Source organism: Schistocerca americana, chromosome 1 (genome assembly GCF_021461395.2).
Source record: "Schistocerca americana isolate TAMUIC-IGC-003095 chromosome 1, iqSchAmer2.1, whole genome shotgun sequence".
Classification (NCBI taxonomy): Eukaryota; Metazoa; Arthropoda; class Insecta; order Orthoptera; family Acrididae; genus Schistocerca; species Schistocerca americana.
The window spans coordinates 319097020-319119972 of NC_060119.1; positions in this window are offsets into that span (position 1 = coordinate 319097020).

The window sequence follows — 22953 nt, forward strand, 5'->3', positions numbered from 1 at the left end:
ATAACAGAACGCAGCATGTCATTCTCAATGGAGAGAAGTCTTCCGAAGTAAGAGTGATTTCAGGTGTGCCGCAGGGGAGTGTCGTAGGACCGTTGCTATTCACAATATACATAAATAACCTTGTGGATAACATCGGAAGTTCACTGAGGCTTTTTTCGGATGATACTGTGGTATATCGAGAGGTTGTAACAATGGAAAATTGTGCTGAAATGCAGGAGGATCTGCATCGAATTGACGCATGGTGCAGGGAATGACAGTTGAATCTCAATGTAGACAAGTGTAATGTGCTGCGAATCCATAGAAAGAAAGATCCTTTATCATTTAGCTACAATATAGCAGGTCAGTAACTGGAAGTAGTTAATTCCATAAATTATCTGGGAGTAGGCTTAGGAGTGATTTAAAATGGAATGATCATATAAAGTTGATCGCCGGTAAAGCAGTGCCAGACTGAGATTCACAGGAAGAATCCTAAGGAAATGCAATCCGAAAACGAAGGAAGTAGGTTATAGTACACTTGTTCGCCCACTGCTTGAATATTGTTCATCAGTGTGGGATCCGTACCAGATAGGGTTGATAGAAGAGATAAAGAAGATCCAACGGAGAGCAGCGCGCTTCCTTACAGGATCATTTAGTAATCGCGAATGTGTTACGGAGATGACAGATAAACTCCAGTGGAAGACTCTGCAGGCGAGGCGCTCAGTAGCTCGGTACGGGATTTTGTTGCAGTTTCGAGAATATACCTTCACCGAGGAGTCAAGCAGTATATTGCTACCTCCTATGTATATCTCGCGAGGAGACCATGGGGTTAAAATCAGAGAGATTAGAGCCCACACAGAGGCATGCCGACAATCTTTTTTTCCACGAACAATACGAGACTGGAATAGAAGGGAGAACCGATAGAGGTACTCAAAGTACCCTCCACCACACACTGTCAGGTGGCTTGCGGAGTATGGATGTAGAAGTAGATGTAGAACTTGAACCGAAACATTAAGTAGTGGGGCTGCGCTTGGAGAAAGAGCGCGAAAGACCGACAGCGGCGAGAGCTGCGGAGTGAATGCTCTCCAAATGATGTGCACAGCCATCTAAGCGAGTTGACGGGGTCTGAGTAAATGGGGCCCTATCCTGGGTAACACGCACCTGTAAAGGAGTACAAGAGACTGACGACAGTTTACTGCAGCACAAATAATTTTAATTAGATAGAATTCTAATACCTAGCCATTCATCAAATAGACACCTCAGAGTAGAATTAATTAATATGAACTCTTATCAAAGACCACGACAAGTTAACTGCTTTTTAATAAGTCAACCAAAAGATTTAAGAAATCAGCAACATGTATCTTTTAAAAATTAAGTGTAACAATTGGAGAGTGACATGAGAAAAATTTTCCTTTCTGGCAAACCACTAGAACAGCCACATTGACACTTTCATGACATTCAAAGCCCATCAGTACACACTTTAGTCTATAGCGGTTCGGAGATAACAAATGCGTCCTGGAACAGACTAAAATTTATCTGAGCCACTTAAGTAGAACAGACGCACTATATAATTTCTTAGACAGTATAGACCTTTAGCATTAGCTTGAAAGAAACCAGAAAACACCAAACTACAAATAGCCAAATAAAATAGCAAAACAGACACACATTCTGACATGAACAATCAATCGTCCATGGTAACTGGTGATACTGAACATTTCATTGCGCCTCCAATTGAAAATTACATGACCAGTCATCTACTTTAAAAATCAGGAGAATTAAAGGGGGTGGACAAGAACAGGTAATACATATACTAATGCATATCGCCAACCTTCAAAATTAGTTTTCTTCTAGAACGCGGCTCTCTACACTGCTAAAGGTTCACAAGCGCCACCGATACGTAAGGTTAACATATAAAACAAATTATAATGATATATCAGCCAATGAATCAATCTAAAATGTCTACCAGATCATGCATTCACGTTGCCCTTGGAATACCATGGAGACACGGGCGTCCGACAGAAGGAAGACACACAAAAACGATACAGAGTTCTGCGCTGACAGCTTGGAGCCCGTCTGATAAATCACATCACAAGACCCGTCGGTACCCGATAACTTACACGGGGTAACACTACTCCAGTATTGGCCGCCAGCCAACAGCTAACACAACGGCGAAGAGACCACACGGAGAGCTAGTTACAGCTTCGATCCTCAGCTCACTGGCCACCAAACCCGCCACCACGGCCGGAGACACCATACCAGAGGGCGCTGCGGTTCAGCGATAACGTGTTAGTCAAATATCATAAGAATAGTGATATCGATACATTGCGAGAAAGCCACAACGTCTCAAGTACGTCAGCTGAAGTATTTGGAAGGTACGGCTACGGAAGATAATAAGGTACCAACAGAGATAAAGACTAGAATAGCTGCAGACAACAGGTGCTATTACAGCTTCCTAAACGTGATGCGGCTCTCCAGCATATCAAGACTGCTAAAGATGACAGTTTACAAAACGATTATAGAACCAGTTGTACCCGAAACGTGGACAATAACACAGCAGGTCAGAAATGCCCTGTATTCGTGGGAACGCAAGGTACTATGCAAGACATATGGGGAAGGATGTGGAAATGGTGTTTGAAGAACTAGGGATAATGCAGAACTGTATGAGCTCTATAAAATCCACCAACCATCGTAGAAGTTCCAGTGTTTGGGACATGAGCGTAGAATGGAGGAGCAGCGAGTGCCAAAGGAGGTGCTAGGTGCTAACTGCAGAGCCAGAGGGTAGCCGCTCAGTGGGAAGATCGAGATTCCGATGCTGGATGATGCAGAGACAGATCTGAGAAGGGTAGGAGTGCGAACTGGAGAGAGCTGGCGAAGTTGAGTGAGTATTTTAGGAGACGGGTGGTCGACAACGCCTGGGCCCTACTCGGGCTGTAGTGCCGAGAAAGAACGACAAATCTCTCTTCACTTTCCGTGATGAGTGTTGTCACGCGTTCGTCTAGAAAGAAACCGGTTGCCTGTGTAAGCAGAGGAGGTCAGCTGTACTATGGTGAGATCTGGTGTTGTAAAGCATCACGTTAGAAGGGGACACGGTGTTTCGAAGGCGGTGTCGGAAAGGAAGACAAGATTCCGCTTCACAAAAGACGCACTTTTCTCACACGAGATACTGAAAGCCTTGGATCGAGGCAGTGAGGCAGATGTAGCACTTCTCGATTTCCGAAAAGCGTTTTACTCAGTGCCGTACCTGCACTTGTTATCAAAAGTACGATCGTGTGAGATATCAAGCGAAATTTGCGACTGGACAGCGGAAATTTGGTAAGGCGGACGCAGCAAGTTATCTTTGGTGGGGATTCATCGACAGACGGAGAAGTAACATGTGGTGTGCTCTTGATCTTGACGTTGTATATTAATGGCCAAGTGGACAATAGTAATACGAACCCCAGACTTTTCGCAGACGATGCAGTTATCTATAATGAAGTGCTGTTTGAAAGAAACTGCATAAACATTCCGACAGATCTTGATAAGATTTCAGAGTAGTGGAAAGATGGCAGCTTAATTTAAATGTTCAGAGATGCAAAATTGTGCACTTCACAAAACGAAAAAAACGTAGTCCCTATGGCTACAATACCTGTGAGTCACAGTTGGAATCAATTATCTGATGCCAGTAACTGGATGTAACACTTTGTGGAGACACGACGTGGAATGATCACACAGGCTCAGTCGTGGACAGAGTAGGTGGTAGATTTCGGTTTATTGGTAGAATACCTACTCGAGAAGTGAAATCAGTCTACAAAGGATATTGCTTATAAATCATTCACGCGACCCATTCTAGGGTACTGCTTCAGTGTGTGGTACCCATTGCAAACAGGACTGACAGGGGATATTGAAGATATACAGAAAAGTACAGCACGAATGATCACAGGACTGTTTGATCCGTGGGAGAGTGTTAAAGGGATGCTGAAGAAACTCAACCGGCAAACTCTTGAGAGACAGACGTGAACTTTCTCGAGAAAGCGTACTCACAAAGTTTCAGGAAGTGTCTTTAAATGACGACTCCAGGAATATACAGTACTATAACCGCCTACATATCCCTTCTGCAGGGATCGTGAGGACAGGATTAGATTGATTACTGGACGCACGTAGGCGTTTAAACAATCATTGTTTCTGTGCTCCATACACGAATGGAACGGGAAAAAAACCGAAATAGGTGATGTAATGGCACGTACCCTCTGCCATACACTTCTCAGCAATTTATAGAGTATTGATGCTGATTTATATGTAGAAGGCGAAACCACCCGAATTCGCAGTATGCTTATGCAACTGCTTGTTTTTCACAATATTTATTTCTCCCGTAGAGGTACTCCCTCAGGGAATTGTCTATCGATCTATTATTTTGCAAGTGGTGCGTAATATCGAGAGACGAGTGAGGCCTTCCAGAGCTTGTGGCTCCAGAACTCTAGCTGACTTGCTTTTACAAGCAGCGATCCAAAAGCTACCACATCGGTAGTTCTCCATCTCATAAGGCCAGATCCAAACAGAAACCGATTTTTTGGTGGGCAAAGATTTTTGTTGTACCGCCGTAGCAGCGCTTAAAGCGCACATTCCAGTATCAGTAAGTCGAGTGGCGTCGCTGATGGTCAGGACTAGTTTCGGCAGAGATTATGATTACAACCGTTTTGTGTGATTGTTATTTTTACAGTGGCTGATTTTCGTGAAAAGCGTGCGGCGGCGAAATTCTGCTTTTTGCTCCGAAAAACTGGAACAGAAACTTCAGCGTACAAGGATGATGCTATGGGGAAAATTCAAGTGTTAGAGTGAAATGATGAAAGTTTAATTGGTGACAAACCTCGCTCTGATCGTCATTGCACAGCCCGAGCACATGAAAATGTTGAAAATATTCGTGCAGTCATCAACGAATATCGTCGACTGACCACTGAAGAAATTGTGGAGCTGTCGGGAGTGACTTGGACTTCAGTGCAGCGAATTGTGACAGAAGATTAGGGAATGAAAAGGGTGGCTGCCAAATTCGTGCCATGACTGCTGATTGCTGAACAAAAACAAGGTCGCGTGGAAGCATGCTTTGCTTTGAAAGAAGAGTTCCAAAACAACCCAAACCTTTTCTTCAAAAAAGTGACGAAACTTGATGCTATGCTTACGATCCTGAATGAAAGCAACACTCAAGTTAGTGGAAGACTTCAAGTTCACCTAGCCCCAAGAAATCAAACATTAACGGTATGAGAGGGCATTCACAGTTTGTTCTGCATGGTCAGATAGCTAGCCAGACTTCCTGCTTGGAAGTTTTGAAAAGATTTCGCAACAGCGGCGGAAGCGGCCTGATTTATGGCAGTAGGGTGACTGGTTTTTGAATCATGACAATGTTCCTGCTCACACAGCCCTGTCTATACGATAATTCTTGACCAAAAATGTTATGACACCCGTTCCTCACCCCCACTCCTGCCCATACTTACCCTACTTTGCGACGTGCGACTTTTTCTTGTTTCCTATAATGAGAAGACACCCAAAAGGAAAGTGTTTTGCTAATGTTGCTGAGGTGGAGAAAAAACATCGGAAGCGCTGTCAGGCAGCAGATGAATTTCCACCAAGTTTTAAAAAATGGAATAAAATATTAAACAAGTATGTTAGCGTTCGTGGAGAGTACTTTGAAGGCGTTTGAAGGTTTACACTTAAAATGCGAATAAATGAGTTTAAAAAAATAAGTTCGGTTTCTTTTGGGTACCCCCACGTATATGCATGATTTTTAACAGGTAATTAAACTTTCAGAGTAGTCCAAATAAGTAAACATTTCCACCGTAGTCTCACTATAGCCGGCGTCACCTAGCTCGGCGCTTCCGCGCGTAGAGGCGGAGCGGAAAGGAAGCGTGGGGAGATGAGAACAGAGAGTGGGCAAAGTCCACGTTGCGAACTGCATTGCTGCGGACAACAGTAAAGGTCGTATGCCTTCGGTACAATGTATTACACGTTCAAATCTATGAGGGGAATCGTAAGTATTAAAACCAATTTCGATCAGTCACCATGAGAGAAATATTAATTCACATCTTAAAATCCGTGGAGAAGAAATAAAAACTTTAAGGTTCGCTGATGACATTGTAATTCTGTCAGAGACAGCAAAGGACTTGGAAGAGCAGTTGAACGGAATGGACAGTGTCTTGAAAGGAGGGTATAAGATGAACATCAACAAAAGCAAAACGAGGATAATGGAATGTAGTCGAGTTAACTCGGGTGATGCTGAGGGAATTAGATTAGGAAATGAGACACTTAAAGTAGTAAAGGAGTTTTGCTATTTGGGGAGCAAAATAACTGTTGATGTTCGAAGTAGAGAGGATATAAAATGTAGACTGGCAATGGCAAGGAGAGCATTTCTGAAGAAGAGAAATGTGTTAACATCGAGTATAGATTTAAGTGTCAGGAGGTCGTTTCTGAAAGTATTTGTATGGAGTGTAGCGATGTACAGAAGTGAAACATGGACGATAAGTAGTTTGGACAAGAAGAGAATAGAAGCTTTCGAAATGTGGTGCTACAGGAGAATGCTGAAGATTAGATGGGTAGATCACATAACTAATGAGGAGGAATTAAATAGAATTGGGGAGAAAAGGAGTTTGTGGCACAACTTGACTAGAAGAAGCGATCGGTTGGCAGGACATGTTCTGAGGCATCAAGGGATCACCAATTTAGTATTGGAGGGCAGCGTGGAGGGTAAAAATCGTAGAGGGAGACTGAGAGATGAATAAACTAAGCAGATTTAGAAGGATGTAGGCTGCATTAAGTACTGGGAGATGAAGCAGCTTGCACAGGATAGAGTGGCATGGAGAGCTGCATCAAACCAGTCTCAGGACTGAAGACCACAGCAACAACAACATCTTAACGACGTTGCGTCCACTGCTCCACAGATTTACTCTGCGTGACATCGGTAGGCGAGAAGAGCTGCCACATCTTTGTGAAGACGTGAAGTACAATTTTTCTCAAAACGACAAGCTGCTTCCAATAATTACCATTTATTGTGGTTTGAACCGCATTGTAAGTAGAAGTTTAAATAAACAACAAAATTAACTTCAAGCACAAGCCGAAATCATTACATTTGCTTGATCACTGCTTCTGCTCAATAGAAGCTTTAAAAATGTGTAAGGTGTGTGTGTGTTTGTGTGTGTGTGTGTGTGTGTGTTTGACTATAGGTAAGTGTAATCACTGCATGTAAAAAAGAAATAGTGGTAGAAAAGATTAATGTAAAAGGCTATCGTGAAAATGGTCAGTAAGTTGTCATATTTTTCGCTGTTAACGGGTATTATGAGTGTAAACTGACACGTTCGATATTACAGTGAGAGACCGCATTTATAATCCATTGAACAAGCAAACAATTAACCATCATCTGCGAATAACTCCAGGGAATCTGACTCGACAAGTAACAGTTACTGTCATTTTAGGGCCTTATCCAGTTCGTGCCTTGAAAATGACAGAGGTTTACAACATGGTGGGAGAAGCGTAACTTCTCCTTGGGCAATATGTTGAACATTATAGTCTGCATAATTAAAAGGAAACAAAGTCCTAATCAAAAAGGCTAGGAAGTTCTCATTATTATGTATGCAACTGATATGTTGACAAGCACATTTTTTAAACTATTAGTGTTTAAAATTAAGAAATATCATTACTTTTATCAAAAATTCTAGTTCGTAATACCATCGTCCCTTCTATTTGAGTCTGTTTTCGAACAATCTGATTGTAAATTTAGGATGATTGGTTCAAGGCTTATATCCATCATCATTTCCCTGTCAAATTCTTCTTTCTGAAGGTTTTTCAGCATGCCACACAGACTGTGCCCACGCTATAGGTGGGATGCTGTCTGTTACCTCATTGTGTATTGCCTCATGCACTTTACCCAAATTAATTCCATGGGGCTATGATGACAGTGACATATGGGTAAACGCAACACTGTGTGAGCCCATTCACGTGCAAGGAAGTCAAGTTTGTACGTTCTGTCACGTGACTTGTATAAATTAAGAACTGCAGGAGATCGGCACGAGTCTGATTTATACGGTGCTTAATATTCTTATTTTTAAGCCGGGGAAAAATATCCGCTTTTCTGGCGTTTGTACTTGATGTTTTCTTTATAACAGTTGAATTATAACTGGCAATGACCGACTTCGAAGAAAGATATGACAAGAATTGTGAATTCCGTCACGAAACTGACAGCGTTCATTGCCGAATGGTAATCACAGCTGTTTTTCTTACACGTAAATACAAGTTTATTCTCAGAAATAAAACCAGGAGAAGAATGTGAATGCAGAATAATTATCCGAGGACCTGTCCCTATGAGAACTTCCATTTTCCAGCAGATCTTCTTGGACTGATTCTAATTGACCCATGTTTCATCAAGGTAATACACTGTTGAACTACGTCCTCTTGTATCGTGAATCTTTATATGGGATATAGTTCGTGCTGCACCTATGTCACTTCTGTGAACTAAACACTCTCTTCTTAACATATCTGGAACCAACGTCTTTTATAATTATTTACCTTGACGGAGTGCTTACCACTGAAGCCTGCATAGCTGTAACACGTTTTTGTTATGTTGGTCATTCATCATTCAATGGAACACTTTAAAAAAATCGTTGTTAAAATCATCCATTTGTGTTACATGTTCCTTGCGATTTCGTTGCTCTCCAGGCGACACGAAACCATTGTTTCTATGGTTCTTACAGCTCCCCCTTTCGGTTACAATTTTCTTTTCAGTTGTCTTGCCGATACCACATGGTTCTGGAGTCCGTCTTTGTGTTTTCCAATGTCAACAGTAGGAGACCTGTTTTTAAATTCACGTTTGAAAAAGTTATTAATAAGGTAAATAATCCAACTCGCCTGCTTATCGCCGTCACCTGACTTTTCTATTAATAACACTTAAACATTTACAAGATACACATTCACAGGTATACTGCTGCAAGAAAAAAAAGGAAACAAGAAACGTTGGTAGTTGAATGAGTAATTCGGCTGCCACGAAGTTTGGCAACAGTGCAACATGTAGGAGCGAGATTCTCGCTGTCTAGCTGTCAACTCTGTGCTAGCCGCTCGGACAGAGAATGAATATTATTGGCCACCAATGGTTAGTGGAGGGGGATGCGCAGAACGGCTGGAAATTGGGCCGCCTTCTTACATGAAGCGAACTATAGTATAAAGTCGCGAGTAAGCTTACGGTTTAAATGTGTCATACGGATTGCCCTCTTTTAAATAAAAATTTGTGTCCATAAATGAGCTGCCAGCCTATCGAACAACCAAGCAGAGTAACTCGAAGACTTGAAATGAGCTAGTTAAAGCAGCAGTTACGGTTCGAGTTTCGAAAGCCGATGCTAACAGCTGGCAAATCTTGATGACTACAGACCCTCCAGTACTTTCGACCATACGTTGTTGGTACCACATATGAGCAAAAGTGTTATGCTCTACTGAAACACAATGCCGTTTCCCCTTCAGGAATTCACAAAAAAATGTTCAAATGTGTGTGAAATCTTGTGGGACTGAACTGCTAAGGTTATCAGTCCCTAAGCTTACACACTACTTAACCGAAATTATCCTAAGGACAAACACAGACACACCTATGCCCGAGGGAGGACTCGAACCTCTGCCGGGACCAGCCGCACAGCGGAATTCACAGGTAAGAAATGTAAATGTCCTATGGCACAGATTGATGTCACCTAGGAGCTCAGTAGCCGAAATTGGGCAGGTTTTCTTTATTCGAAACCATTGGACCCTTATAATTTATGAAACATGTCCTGTGCCCCAAAGGTGACTATTTATCGTAGGTGAGGGTTGTTAGATTACATTGGATTAATTCTATAGCTTGAATATATTGAAGAGATCTTCAAAAATGTAGACCAGAGCACAAAACATGAATACATTCTTAAAAAAAAAAAGAGATATACCTACATCCACTCCACAGATCCAAGTGAAATGGTTCTCATGGATGTGGAATAACAGAAAAATTTTATACATATTTTCGGCTAAGAAGTAGTCACAAATTTATCACAAAGGATGTAAATGTGCGATACACTGACGCTTGTATAATATTTTGTTAGGCTATTGTAGCCATGTATCATCAACGAATAGTCCGCCCCCGGTAGCTGAGTGCTCAGCGCGACGGACTGTCAATCCTAATGGCCCAGGTTCGATTCCCGGCTGCGTCGGAGTTTTTCTCCGCTCAGGGAGAGGGTGTTGTGTTGTCCTAATCATCATCATTTCATCCCCATCGACGCGCAAGTCGCCGAAGTGGCGTCAAATCGAAAGACTTGCACCAGGCGAGCGGTCTACCTGGCGGGAGGCCCTAGTCACACGACTTTTTTTTATCAACGAATAATCAGTTTACGATAGTTATTTATATTGATCACATTACTGCACTGAAAAACTGCAGAAGTCAAATTTTACGTAATACGCACGTTCTTTGACATTATTGATACACTGATGGAAAAAAATCGCAACACCAAAAAATAATTAATGTAAAGTAATGAAATTTCAGGAATACATATGTCTAGGTAACATATGTAAGCGATTAACATTGCAAGATCACAGGTTAATGTAAGCCTGAGATGGACCATTGCAAATGTGAAATGCTAGTGCATTAATAACTGGTGTAACTGCCAGAATGTTGAATGCAAGCATGCAAACGCCCATGTATTGTTTTGCACATATGCTGGATGTCTGTTTGTGGGATGTAGTTCCATGCCTGTCACACTTGGTTGGTGGATGCACGGACGGTTAATGCTGTTTATGGATGACTCTGGAGTTGTCGCCCGATGATGGCTCATGTGCGGTCGGTTGAAGACAGATCTGTTGACTCAGCAGCCGAGACAACAGTTGATATTCTGTAGAGCACATAGGGTTACATCAGCTGTATGTGGGAGAGCGTTATCGCGTTGGGAAACACTCTCTTAAAAATTGTTCATAACTGACAGTACAACAGGTCGAATTACCAGAATGACGTACAATTTTGCAGTCTCGTAAGTGGGATAAACAAGACAGTGCTCCCGCTGTCATACGAAATCGCACCACAGACATTAACTCCAGGTATACATCCAGTGTATCTAGCACACAGACAGCTTGTTTGCAGGCCCTCAACTGGCCACCTTTTAACCAACATATGACCACCACTGGCACCAAGGCACAAACAGCTTTCATCATATAACACAACAGACCTCCACCTCTTCCCTCCAATGAACTATCGCTTGACACCACTGAAGTCGTAAATGGTGCAGGTTTGGGGTCAGTGGAATGTACGCTGCAGGGCGTCTGGCTCGGAGCTGCCCTTGAACTAACCGATCGTAACAGTTCTTTGTAGTACCAACTGCTGCTCAAATTGCTGCTGCAGATGCCCTACCATACGCCGAATACGCCGAACACGACGATCTTTCCCCTCGGTAGTGCCACGTGGCCGTCCGGAGCCCGATGTTCTTGCGACCGTACATTTTCACGTTCACTGCTGCCAGCAATCATCTACAGTGGCTACATTATCGCAAAAGGAAGATCCAGCTTCTCCTAGTCCTATTATGAGACCTTGTTCAGACTCAATCACCCTGAAGGCAATCTTGACTAACATCAACTTACCACGTCAGATTTCAAAGGTAACTGATGCTCACGACCGTCAGAGGGAGTACTCAAAGTAAAGCGGATTTGCATTCTCATGGTGGCGCTACTAGCACCACTCTTATGTATCACGTAACTAATGAGGAGGTACTGAACACAATTTGGGAGAAGAGAAATTTGTGGCACAACTTGACTAGAAGAAGGGATCGGTTGGTGAGACATATTCTGAGGCATCAAGGGATCACCAATTTAGTACTGGAGGGCAGCGTGGAGGGTACAAATCGTAGAGGGAGACCAAGAGATGAATACACCAAGCACATTCAGAAGGGTGTAGGTTGCAGTAGGTACTGTGAGATGAAGGAGTTTGCACAGGATCGAGTGGCACGAAGAGGTGCGTCAAACCAGACTCTGGACTGAAGGCTACAACAACAACAACAACAGGGGTGCTAGTTCTGCAAGGTTCACAGGACAGGCTCTGTGAAGTTTGGAAGGTGGGAGACGAGATACTGGCAGAAGTGAAGCTGTGAGGAAGGGGTCTGAGTCGTGCTTGGTTAGCGCAGTCAGTAGAGTACTTGCCTGGGAAAAGCAAAGGTCCCGAGTTCGAGTCTTAGTTCGGCACACAGTTTTAATCTGCCAGGAAGTTTCATAATCTTTATTATGGTTGCTGGCTGATTGTTGAAACATATTTTCCTGAATAATGGCCGTCTTTTTGAATTAAAGTAAGAAATTTTAAACGTTTGTAAAAATTATTTTTATACACACCTCAAAAAAAGTTTTGCATCACCTCAGTTCCGAGATATCGGGAACCTGTACAGAAAATTGGAATAGAGATCAACATAAACATCATTTCCGCCGTTTTCATTGTTCATGAAAACCACACATTGTATGTTGTACCACCATACAGCGAGACCTTCAGAGGTGGTGGTCCAGACTGCTGTACACACCGGTACCTCTAATACCCAGCAGCACGTCCTCTTGCTTTGATGCATGCCTATATTTGTCGTGACATACTATCCACAAGTTCATCAAGGCTTTGTTGATCTAGATTGTCCCACTCATCAACGGTGATTCGGCGTAAATCCCTCAGAGTGGTCGATGAGTCACGTCGCCCATAAACAGCCCTTTCCATCTATCCCAGGCATGTTCGATAAGGTTCGTGTCTGGAGAACATGCCGACAAGCCTACTCGACCGATGTCGTTATCCTGAAAGAAGTCATTCATACAATGTGCACTATGTGGGCGTGAATTGACGTCCATGTAGACGGATGCCTGGCCAAAATGCTGCCAATATGGTTGCACTATCGGTCGGAGGATGGCATTCACATATGGTACAGCCATTACGGCGCCTTCCATGACCACCAGCGGCGTACGTCAGCCCCACGTAATACCACCTCAAAACAGCAGGGAACCTCCACCCTGCAGCACTCGCTGGACAATGTGTCTCACGCGTTCAGCTTGACTGGGTTGCCTCCAAACACGTCTTCGACGATTGTCTGGTTGAAGGCATATGCGACACACATCAGTGAAGAGAACGTGAACGGTCCATTCGGTATGTTGTTGAGTCCATCTGTACCGGGCTGCATGGTGTCGTGGTTGCAAAGATGGACCTCGCTATGGACGTCGGGAGTGAAGTTGCGCATCATGCAGCCTATTGTGCACAGTTTGAGTTGTAACACGAAGTCCTGTGGGGTGCACGAAAAGCATTCCTGTCAGGGTTCCTCCGGGCCATAATCCGTAGGTAGCGGTCTTCCACTGGAGTAGTAGCACTCGGGCGGCCTGAGCGAGGATGTCATCGACAGTTCCTGTCTCTCTATATCTCCTCCATGTCCGAAAAACATCACTTTCGTTCACTCCGAGGCTCCTGGACACTTCCCTTGTTGAGAGCCCTTCCTGGCACAAAGTAACAATGCGGACGCGATCGAAGCGCGGTATTGACCATTTAGATATGGTTGAACTACAGACTACACGAGCCGTGTACTTCCTTCCTGGTGGAATGACTGGAACTGATCGGCTGTTGGAGCCCCTCCGTCTAATAGGTGCTGCTCGTGCATGTTTGTTTACATATTTTGGAGGGTTTAGTGACATCTCTGAACAGTGAAGGGGACTGTGTCTGTGATACGATATCCACAGTCAACGTCTATCTTCAGGAGTTCTGGGAAGCGGGGTGATGCAAATTTTTTTTCATGTATGTATCTAGTACTGGTTCCATGAACTGAGTTGGTTTGAAAAAGAGATATTAATGAACAAACAGACGGACGCTGTATTTAGTATTCTCAGTGCTTTGAACAGGCCTCTGCAGAATGTTGTTGAGTTCATACCACAAATAACTGGAATAGGCGCTTTTGGAGTCGGAAAACTGCTCCCTGTGATTTCTTGTATCTCGGCCAGATAACGGCACTGATACCGCCACAGAAGATATCGACGTTATCGAGTCAGACTGGTTGTGGCTCCTGACAACTCAAGACTGACGGCCCTCCCGGCGTCTCACATGTTCCCGCCCGCCACCTAGAAGCCAAATCGCCTGTATAGCACCTGCATGGAGGTTCTCTGTCAGATCATCCACCGCGTGGAGACTGTTGACATAATCCTCGCGACCCGCTACTGGAATCTGGCTACCCTCTACTGGACTGGAATACGGGTTGCTGTACGAACTACTAATTGCTGTGCTGATAACGACTTTGCGAGGACTTATAAACTTTCTGCAATTGTTTTTCTACCATCAGAGTTGTTCAGTCACCACAATTTAAGGGCACTGGACTCGAACCCAGCACTCATTCTGTGAACGTAATTAAAGGGCCAGAGCTTTTTTAAAATTTTTCAGCAGCAGTTAACGCTGCTAGAGCAACAACATGAACAACAATAACAAGAATATCAACATCAACAGCAACAACTTAAACAATAGGACCGCCTGGAACAGTGGGCGGACTCGCAAGGCACGCTGACACACCACTCCTGCTTCGATCAGCGGAGCTGAGTTGGTACACCAACCGCTGCCATTTCCATCTTTCCTCTTTTCTGACGAGTGGGACAGCTATAACTGGCCCCTCTTCCTGCACTTCCGGGCATGTAACATTTCTGATATGGCGTTGTGTTTTCTAATTGTCGAATCTCCTTCGCAAATTTACGTACTTCATAAACCTAGAAACTTCGTACTTCTTAGAACTTTGTACGACATTTTCTTCGCATTATGGATAGTAGCAGCCAGATTAGAATCTTTGTGTCGCAAAAGTTGGAATCAGTAACAGGCAGCTACATAGCATCGACAGTTTAACTTCCAGGTCCTTTCCACAAACGTCATTTTACATGTGCTAACTCGATATGCACATTATTTTGCGAAAAATACGCTACTGGCCATTAAAATTGCTACACTAAGAAGAAATGCAGATGATAAACGGGTATTCATTGGACAAATATATTATACTAGAACTGACATGTGATTACATTTTCACGCAATTTGGGTGCATAGGTCCTGAGAAATCAGTACCCAGAACAACAACCACTGGCCGTAACAACGGCCTTGATACGCCTGGGCATTGACTCAAAACAGAGCTTGGATGGCGTGTACAGGTACAGCTGCCCATGCAGCTTCAACACAATACCACAGTTTATCAAGAGTAGTGACTGGCGTATTGTGACGAGCCAGTTGCTCGGCCTCCATTGACCAGACGTTTTCAATTGGTGAGAGATCTGGAGAATGTGCTGGCCAGGGCAGCAGTCGAACATTTTCTGTATCCAGAAAGGCCCGTACAGGACCTGCAACATGTGGTCGTGTATTATCCTGCTGAAACGTAGGGTTTCGCAGGGATCGAATGAAGGGTAGAGCCACGGGTCGTAACACATCTGAAATGTAACGTCCACTGTTCAAAGTGCCGTCAATGCGAATAAGAGGTGGCCGAGACGTGTAACCAATGGCACCCCAAACCATCACGTCGGGTGATGCGCCAGTATGGCGATGACGAATACACGTTTCTAATGTGTGTTCACCGCGATGTCGCCAAACACGGATGCGACCATCTTGATGCTGTAAACAGAACCTGGATTCATCCGAAAAAATGACGTATTGCCATTCGTGCACCCAGGTCGAACTGTCCGTGCAGATAGTTTTTGTCTTGCAAACGTCCCCATGTGTTGACTCAGGGATCGAGACGTGGCTGCACGACCCGTACAGCCATGCGGATATGAGGCCTGTCATCTCGACTGCTAGTGATACGATGCCGTTGGGATCCATCACGGCGTTCCGTATTACCCTCTTGAAACCACCGATTCCATATTCTGCTAACAGTCATTGGATCTCGACCAACACGAGCAGCAATGTTGCAATACTATAAACCGCAATCGCGACGGGCTACAATGCGACCTTTATCAAAGTCGGAAACGTGATTGTATGCATTTCTCTTCCTTACACGAGGTATCACAACAACGTTTCACCAGGCAACGCCGGTCAACTGCTGTCTGTATATGAGAAATCGGTTGGAAACTTTCCTCATGTCAGCACGTTGTAGGTGTCGCCACCGGCGCCAACCTTGTGTGAATGCTCTGAAAAGCTAATCACTTGCATATCACAGCATTTTCTTCCTGTGAGTTAACTTTGGCGTCTGTAGCACGTCATCTTCGTGGTGTAGCAATTTTAATGGCCAGTAGTGTATATTCATTCGCTTAGCTCCAGACAAGGTCGCGTATTTAGAAGCATTACAGATGGACGCTCCAACCCTAGAAGAGGTTCTCAAACTCACTAAATCTCAACGCTCGTTCGGAAACAATGTGTGTCGACAGCACAGCCTGCTGCCACAGAACGTTGCGGAACCGGGATACAGACTGCTCAACTTGTAGTCTTCCGTTCAAAAAGTTCGTCCAGTTTTAGACCAAATCGCGGAAACGGGATTCTAATCTCTCAAGCCCAAGTAGAGAGCGCACTAAGCAAGTTTGCTGTTCTGCGCCTCGTAGAGCACTTGCGGATAACCAGTCTTCAGCATACAATTCATACTGAGGCCGCACCCGCGGTTCACCCTCGCAGGGGGCCCACAGTGTTGTTGCACACACTTCGGGCACCAGGGCCCTCGTAAACACGCAAGCTGCTGGCAGTTTTACAAACAAGCTCGGCCAGTCGCCGCCGTCTGTGGCTCATGTTAACCTGCGCCACGGCATCGGCATGAAAAAGTTCCCGTTATCTTGTCTCAGGCAGATCCTTTTACGACGCAACTGCAGAAAATGTGGACCGCACTTGCATTTTCGACCGTCTACTTACATTTCAAGTGGATACACAAGCTTCAGTGTCGACATCATCATTTCCTTCCAAGGATTTGGTGTTGTACTCACTTGTTTCTATCAACCGTACTTCATACGAGGTCTACTTAGTAACCTCTTTCCAGTCCGCCGATAATTCATTATCTTTTTTGGCAGTCTGTTTTCAGTAACGCTATAAACATGATCCCTCCATCTCACTCCATTCTCTTCTATCTTGTCATAAACTGAAAAGGTTTTTAAACCTGATCTTATTGTTTCACTCCTTATTTTATCCATTGTTTTACAGCCTCTTGCATATCTCGTGAATGTCATCTTTTCTGCCTGCATATGTGATAATTCTTTTTTTTTTTTATTTTGTTACAGTCCATGATTTGGATGCAAAAAATGGTTCTGAGCACTATGGGACTCAACTGCTGTGGTCATAAGTCCCCTAGAACTTAGAACTAATTAAACCTAACTAACCTAAGGACATCACACACATCCATGCCCGAGGCAGGATTCGAACCTGCGACCGCAGCAGCCCCGCGGTTCCGGACTGCGCGCCTAGAACCACTAGACCACCGCGGTCGGCATTTGGATGCATATACAGCCGTAACTTTATAGAATTCATTTGCGTTCCTTTTTTTATTTTTCTTCCCAAAGTTTGTCCAATTGTTCCGCAGATAGCTTGATATTTATTAACTTTTTTTCTCATCTTTATCGCAGCTGTAACTGTTGTCACATACTAGATAACTGAAGTGGGATACTTGCTCAAAATTTTTTTTTATTTATTTTTATTTTCAATGTGACTGGATTCTTGCCTTTGAAAGCTATTACCTTTCTCTTATTTTCAGACTGTTGTAATACATCGCGTTCTGCCTCTATCTATACAATTTTCCTTGTAAATTACCTTTTGTTTTCTGTATTATAATCTATTCATGAGCATATAAGAGTATTTAATGGTACACTAGATCCTAATTTGATTCCTAACTTATTTCATCTTTCCACTTCATAACTAGGTCGTCAACATATAAATTGCCGGACGCTGTGGTCGAGCGGTTCTAGGCGCTTCAGTCCGGAACCAAGTGGCTGCTACGGTCGCAGGTTCGAATCCTACCTCAGGCATGGATGTGTGTGATGTCCTTAGGTTAGTTAGGTTTAAGTAGTTCTAAGTCTAGGGGACTGATGACCTCAGGTGTTAAGTCCCATAGTGCTTAGAGCCATTTGATCCATTTGAACATATAAACTAAATAAAGTGGGTGATAGACTGCACCCATGTCGAACACCTTAATTTATTAAAATTTCATCTGGCATTTTCGAACCTGAATTTGTAACTTTCCAATGCGTAAAAATGTCGAAGCCTACTCCCTGCACTGACTAACCGTACTGAATTACAATCCATCCCGAGCAAAATCAGTTGCTTTACGAAATTTACCCACCAGTCATCAAAAATAATTTGAAAAATAATGCCGCCAAATTTCAGTGGATCTCTGCTTGCCAACTGCATTTTGACCGATGTTGCTGATATTTGATTCAAGACTGTGATCCAAGGCATTAATTTCTGCCTAACGTTCCGTCTTCCACCGCTGCACTCTACATCAGAGTTTTTAACCATTCAGAAAGCTGTGACAGACAAGCTAACCAAGACGAATTGTTTACACGTATCGATGCAAAAGTCGTTTCGTGACGCTATCAGACGCTGCCTAAGACAGCGGAGTCGCGCCGACAATCCTTCTTCTTTCCTGTTGTAATTTTTTTGGTGCTCCCGATTTTCTATGCCTTCTGTGCATCCTAACGTAGTAATTATTATATCTTACTAAAACCACAGTGTCAGAGGAACGAATTTGGTGCTTTCCCTGCCCTAGCCTGCGTCGTTCTCCATGCCTAGCCAAGTTCAACCCCAGCAAACCATTGCACCTCGCTGTTAAAGCCTCCCAGTATGGCACTAGTACGCAAAACTCCTAAGGGCACAGAGTGATTAACTGCATATACCTCTCAAATAGACCTGAATAGAAAAAGTAGTACTACCAATCGTTGTTGGCGTACAGAAATTTCATAATTTTCTATATGGAGCGAAACTGCGATTACTATCACAAACGTTCGGTTGCCCTCTTCAGTCCTGACAGCCGTAACCCAGAGAAAAAATCTCGGCGATTACAAAGGTGGGCCCTGTTCCTAAGCAGGTATCCATACCATATCCACTACATATCCGATTCTCAGCACGACAGTGCGGGTACGTTCTCTCGGTTCCCAATGGGTCCCGATCTACACTTCGGCCAACAGGAGCGATGTGTTTTGTCACTGACGATGAGCTACAGGATGTCCTCGACGGATTCTCCATAACTGAAAAAGAGATTGCTCAAGCCACAGCAGAGGACCCAATCGGCAAATCGGCAACCCTACCCATCAACCTGCCGCCGAGCTTCGAAATTGCGGTCGCTACATCAGTTGTAAGCCGTCAGAGCTGGCCTTCTCCTTTCAAAGGCGGTCGTCGTATTCTAATTTATTTAAAGTGATTATGTGATTTACAACGTCAGATGTCTTTGACAGATTTCAGAATGAACAAGTAGGCTGTAATTTATTGTCTAATGAATTAAGTACAATCTCGCAGTGCTGTTGTTGTGTTGAATCCGAAGACTGATTTGATGCAGTTCTCCATGCTACAAGCATTCCGGAGAACGCCTGTTCGAACCCGCAACCGGCCATCCTGATTAAGGTTTTCCATGATTTCCCTAAACCACCTCAGGCAAATGCAAGGATGGTTTCTTTAAAACGGCATGACTGATTTCCTTCCCCATCCTTCCGTAATCCGAGCTTGTCCTACGTCTCTAATGACCTCGTTGTTGACGGGACGCTGAACACATATCTCCTCCTCCTCCATCTACTCTGTACTGTGCAAACCTCTTCATTTTTGCGTAACTACTGCAACCTGCATCTCTTTGAACCTGCTTACTGTATTCATCTATTCTTCCTCTACAGATTTTACTCCCCTCACCCCCACAAACACACACACTTTCCTCCAATATTAAATTGATAATTTCTTGATGTATGTGCAATTAACTTTCTAAATATAGAAACCGTTTATAAATCTAAACTGCGACTGTAGCAATATGCTATATGTAGTCAGATGGTTAAAAAGCCGCTTGTATGTTACCTTTTCTAAATTTTCCGAGAATGCTGGCTGAAGTGAAACGATAGAAGTTTTACGGCATTTCTTTATCTCCATTCTTATACGTGAAGCATGTGGGCTCGGCCTTCTATTGATTTCGCCCCTCGCTGACGATCTTTGGATGTCTTTGGAGGTACGCCGGTGGCGCCGTCGGTGGGGACAAAAGCCGCGAAGCAGGAAGGTTTTGGGCAGTGAGTGTGCGGCGTGCGGAGCGAGTCGACCGGGGGCGAGGGTGGTTTGGAGCGCTGGATGGTACACGAGCAATCGAATCGGCTCCTGTGAAGGCGAAGAGTCTGGTTTCGACAGTCGGTTATCGCCTGCCCTGCGAAGCGGTTTTCGTGAATGGACATGATATTTTTGAAAACACACCAGCGACTTGGCGGTTATTTGGCCGGTTCGACGCTAGTGATGGCGGTCCAGTCTCTTGCAGGCTTAACGAGCGGAAGGTCGGCAACCCTACTGTCCAATTTAAGTAGCTTCCGTGCAAATCCTAACCTCTCGCTCTCCCCGTCACCATCAGTGGGGTTTATGCAACCACCATTCATAATTAATAGCAGCTGTTTGAAACTCATTTGGTTAAAAACTGATCAGTGAATTTTGGCTAACTGTATGTGCCTATTGAGTGACTACCAATTTTTTTAAAATCTTGTTCTGTGTGTGTTTGCTGAATGGCGGTGGGTTCATAATTAATGGGAGCTGTTTAAAAGTCTTGCTTAAAATCTGATCAGTGAATTTTTGGGTAACTGTAGCTGACTATTCAGAGACTGTTAATTGTTTGTAAAATTCGGTATTTTGCTGCCTACTGAATAACAGTAGGTTCTTAATTAATAGCCTATGTTTAAATGTTATTTGGTTAAAAACTGATCAGTGAATTTTGGCTAACTATAGCTACTGATTCAGTGACAGTTAATTGTTTTTGAAATTCTGTATTTTCCTGTCTGCTGAATGACAGCGGGTTCATAATTAATAGTAGCTGTTTCATAATCAATTGTTTAAAACCTGATCAATGAATTTTGGTTAACTGTAGCTGTCTATTCAGTGACTGTTAATTGTTGTGAAATTCTGTGCCGGCTGTTGTGGCCGAGCGGTTCTAAGCGCTGCAGTCCGGAACCGCGCTGCTGCTACAGTCACAGGTTGGAATCCTGCCTCGGGCATGGATGTGTGTGATGTCCTTAGGTTAGTTAGGTTTAAGTAGTTCTAAGTCAAGGGGACTGATGACCTTAGATGTTAAGCCCCATAGTGCTTAGAGCCATTTGAACCATTTTTTTGAAATTCTGTACCTCGTGTGTGCAGTGAATGACAGTGGGCTCATAATTAATGGCACGTGTTTATAAAGCATTTGCCTAAAATGTGATCCATGAATTTTCGATAGCTGTAGCTGCTTACTCAGTGAACATTAATTGTTTTTAAAATTCTGTACGTTTGCTGTGTACTGAGTTACAATGGCTTGATAATCAATGGCAGCTTTTCAAAGGTAATTTACTTTTAAAAAATGCTCAGTGAATTTTGCTAACTGTAGTTAATTGTTTTAAAAATTCTTTACTTTTCATGTTAAGTTAATAGCTGGTGGCTCATAATTGGTGGCAGCTGTTTAAAAGTCATTTTTCTAAAGTCTCCTGAAGCAATTTTACTGTTGATTAGTTTTAAAACACGTTTAATTTTAGTAAAAACAATTTATGTATTAATGATGAACGCTGTAGCAGATATGTGGGGATCCTTGTCCTTCCATAAGGGTGACCCCATCCCAAATCTTCCCACCCAAATTCTTAGTTATCAGTATGATTCTTGCGTTCAGCATATTGCAGCCAATCGGGAAATGTTCCAGTGACAAATAACTTGGATGCACAAATAATATCTTAATAAAGTCAGAATAACATATTGTAATTAAATTTGATGATATTTTACCATAACCATAGGGTTTTATTTTATTTTAAAGACTTCATGCTATACAAGTTTTCTACTGGTGTAGTAATTCATATTCAGAAGTTATTTGTAATGGCTGAACTGAGATTCCATGACAGCATCTACTGAACCTGACAGCCCATCTTTTCAGTAACAGCTATGAAGTGGTTTTTAAAAAGTTTTCAATACTGCACACATTTTTTACAAATGTGTGATTTACTCTTAATGTGATCTGCTTCTACCAGTTTCCAACTTCCCTATACATCATACTTGGCTGCCGGATGTGATTATTTTGTTCTCGAAATGTATTTGCTTTGAAGTCTGTACTATAATTTTCAGTATTTTGTAGCAAGTTTTGTTATCAGCTACGGAATCAACATCTGATTTGAAATAGGATCTTTTCTGCTTCCTCATTATAATGCTCCTCTTGTCCACGAATTATCACGTGCTTATTTTATTCAAAATAAAAATCAGCCCACCTGTTCTTCTTGTAACTAATAACAACGTGTCAAAAGTGAATTGCCATGTCGAAGATTCTCTCTGTATGAGTAGTTAATAAGTTTCAGATACCATTGCGTAACATGTATTTACAAAATTAATCAGATGTGTGTTTTCAGTTGCATACCAATAGCTGTGATACGCACCGAAATCCCTTTGCCAAACTACCATAGCACCCCGCTAGAGAAACCAATCAAAATGGCGCAATACGTCGATAAATCGGAGTATCGTTCAGAGATTTGCTTTCGGCAGTTTCCATTTTGCTTAGGCTCCTCTAGCGGCGTACGGCGGTCCTGTGGCGCGGGGACTTCGTTGTGTGCTTGGACGTCAGAGATGCACCTGAAAACCGATAAAAAAAAAAAACTAATCCCGTGACTTCATCTTTTCGAGGTGACAGTTAAATTTTATGACTAACACTCGTAGTTGCAAAATGAAATGCTGCATACAAATTATGACATTGCTGGCTTATTTAGGAAGAACGACGATGGGAGTCTGCCCACATAACGTCTCGCCTGTGATGCACAAGTAGTATGTGTCAACAGGAATGGACACACTTCCTGGGACCAATATGTTATTAAGAACAGTTTATAACTAAAACGTTCTTATTTACC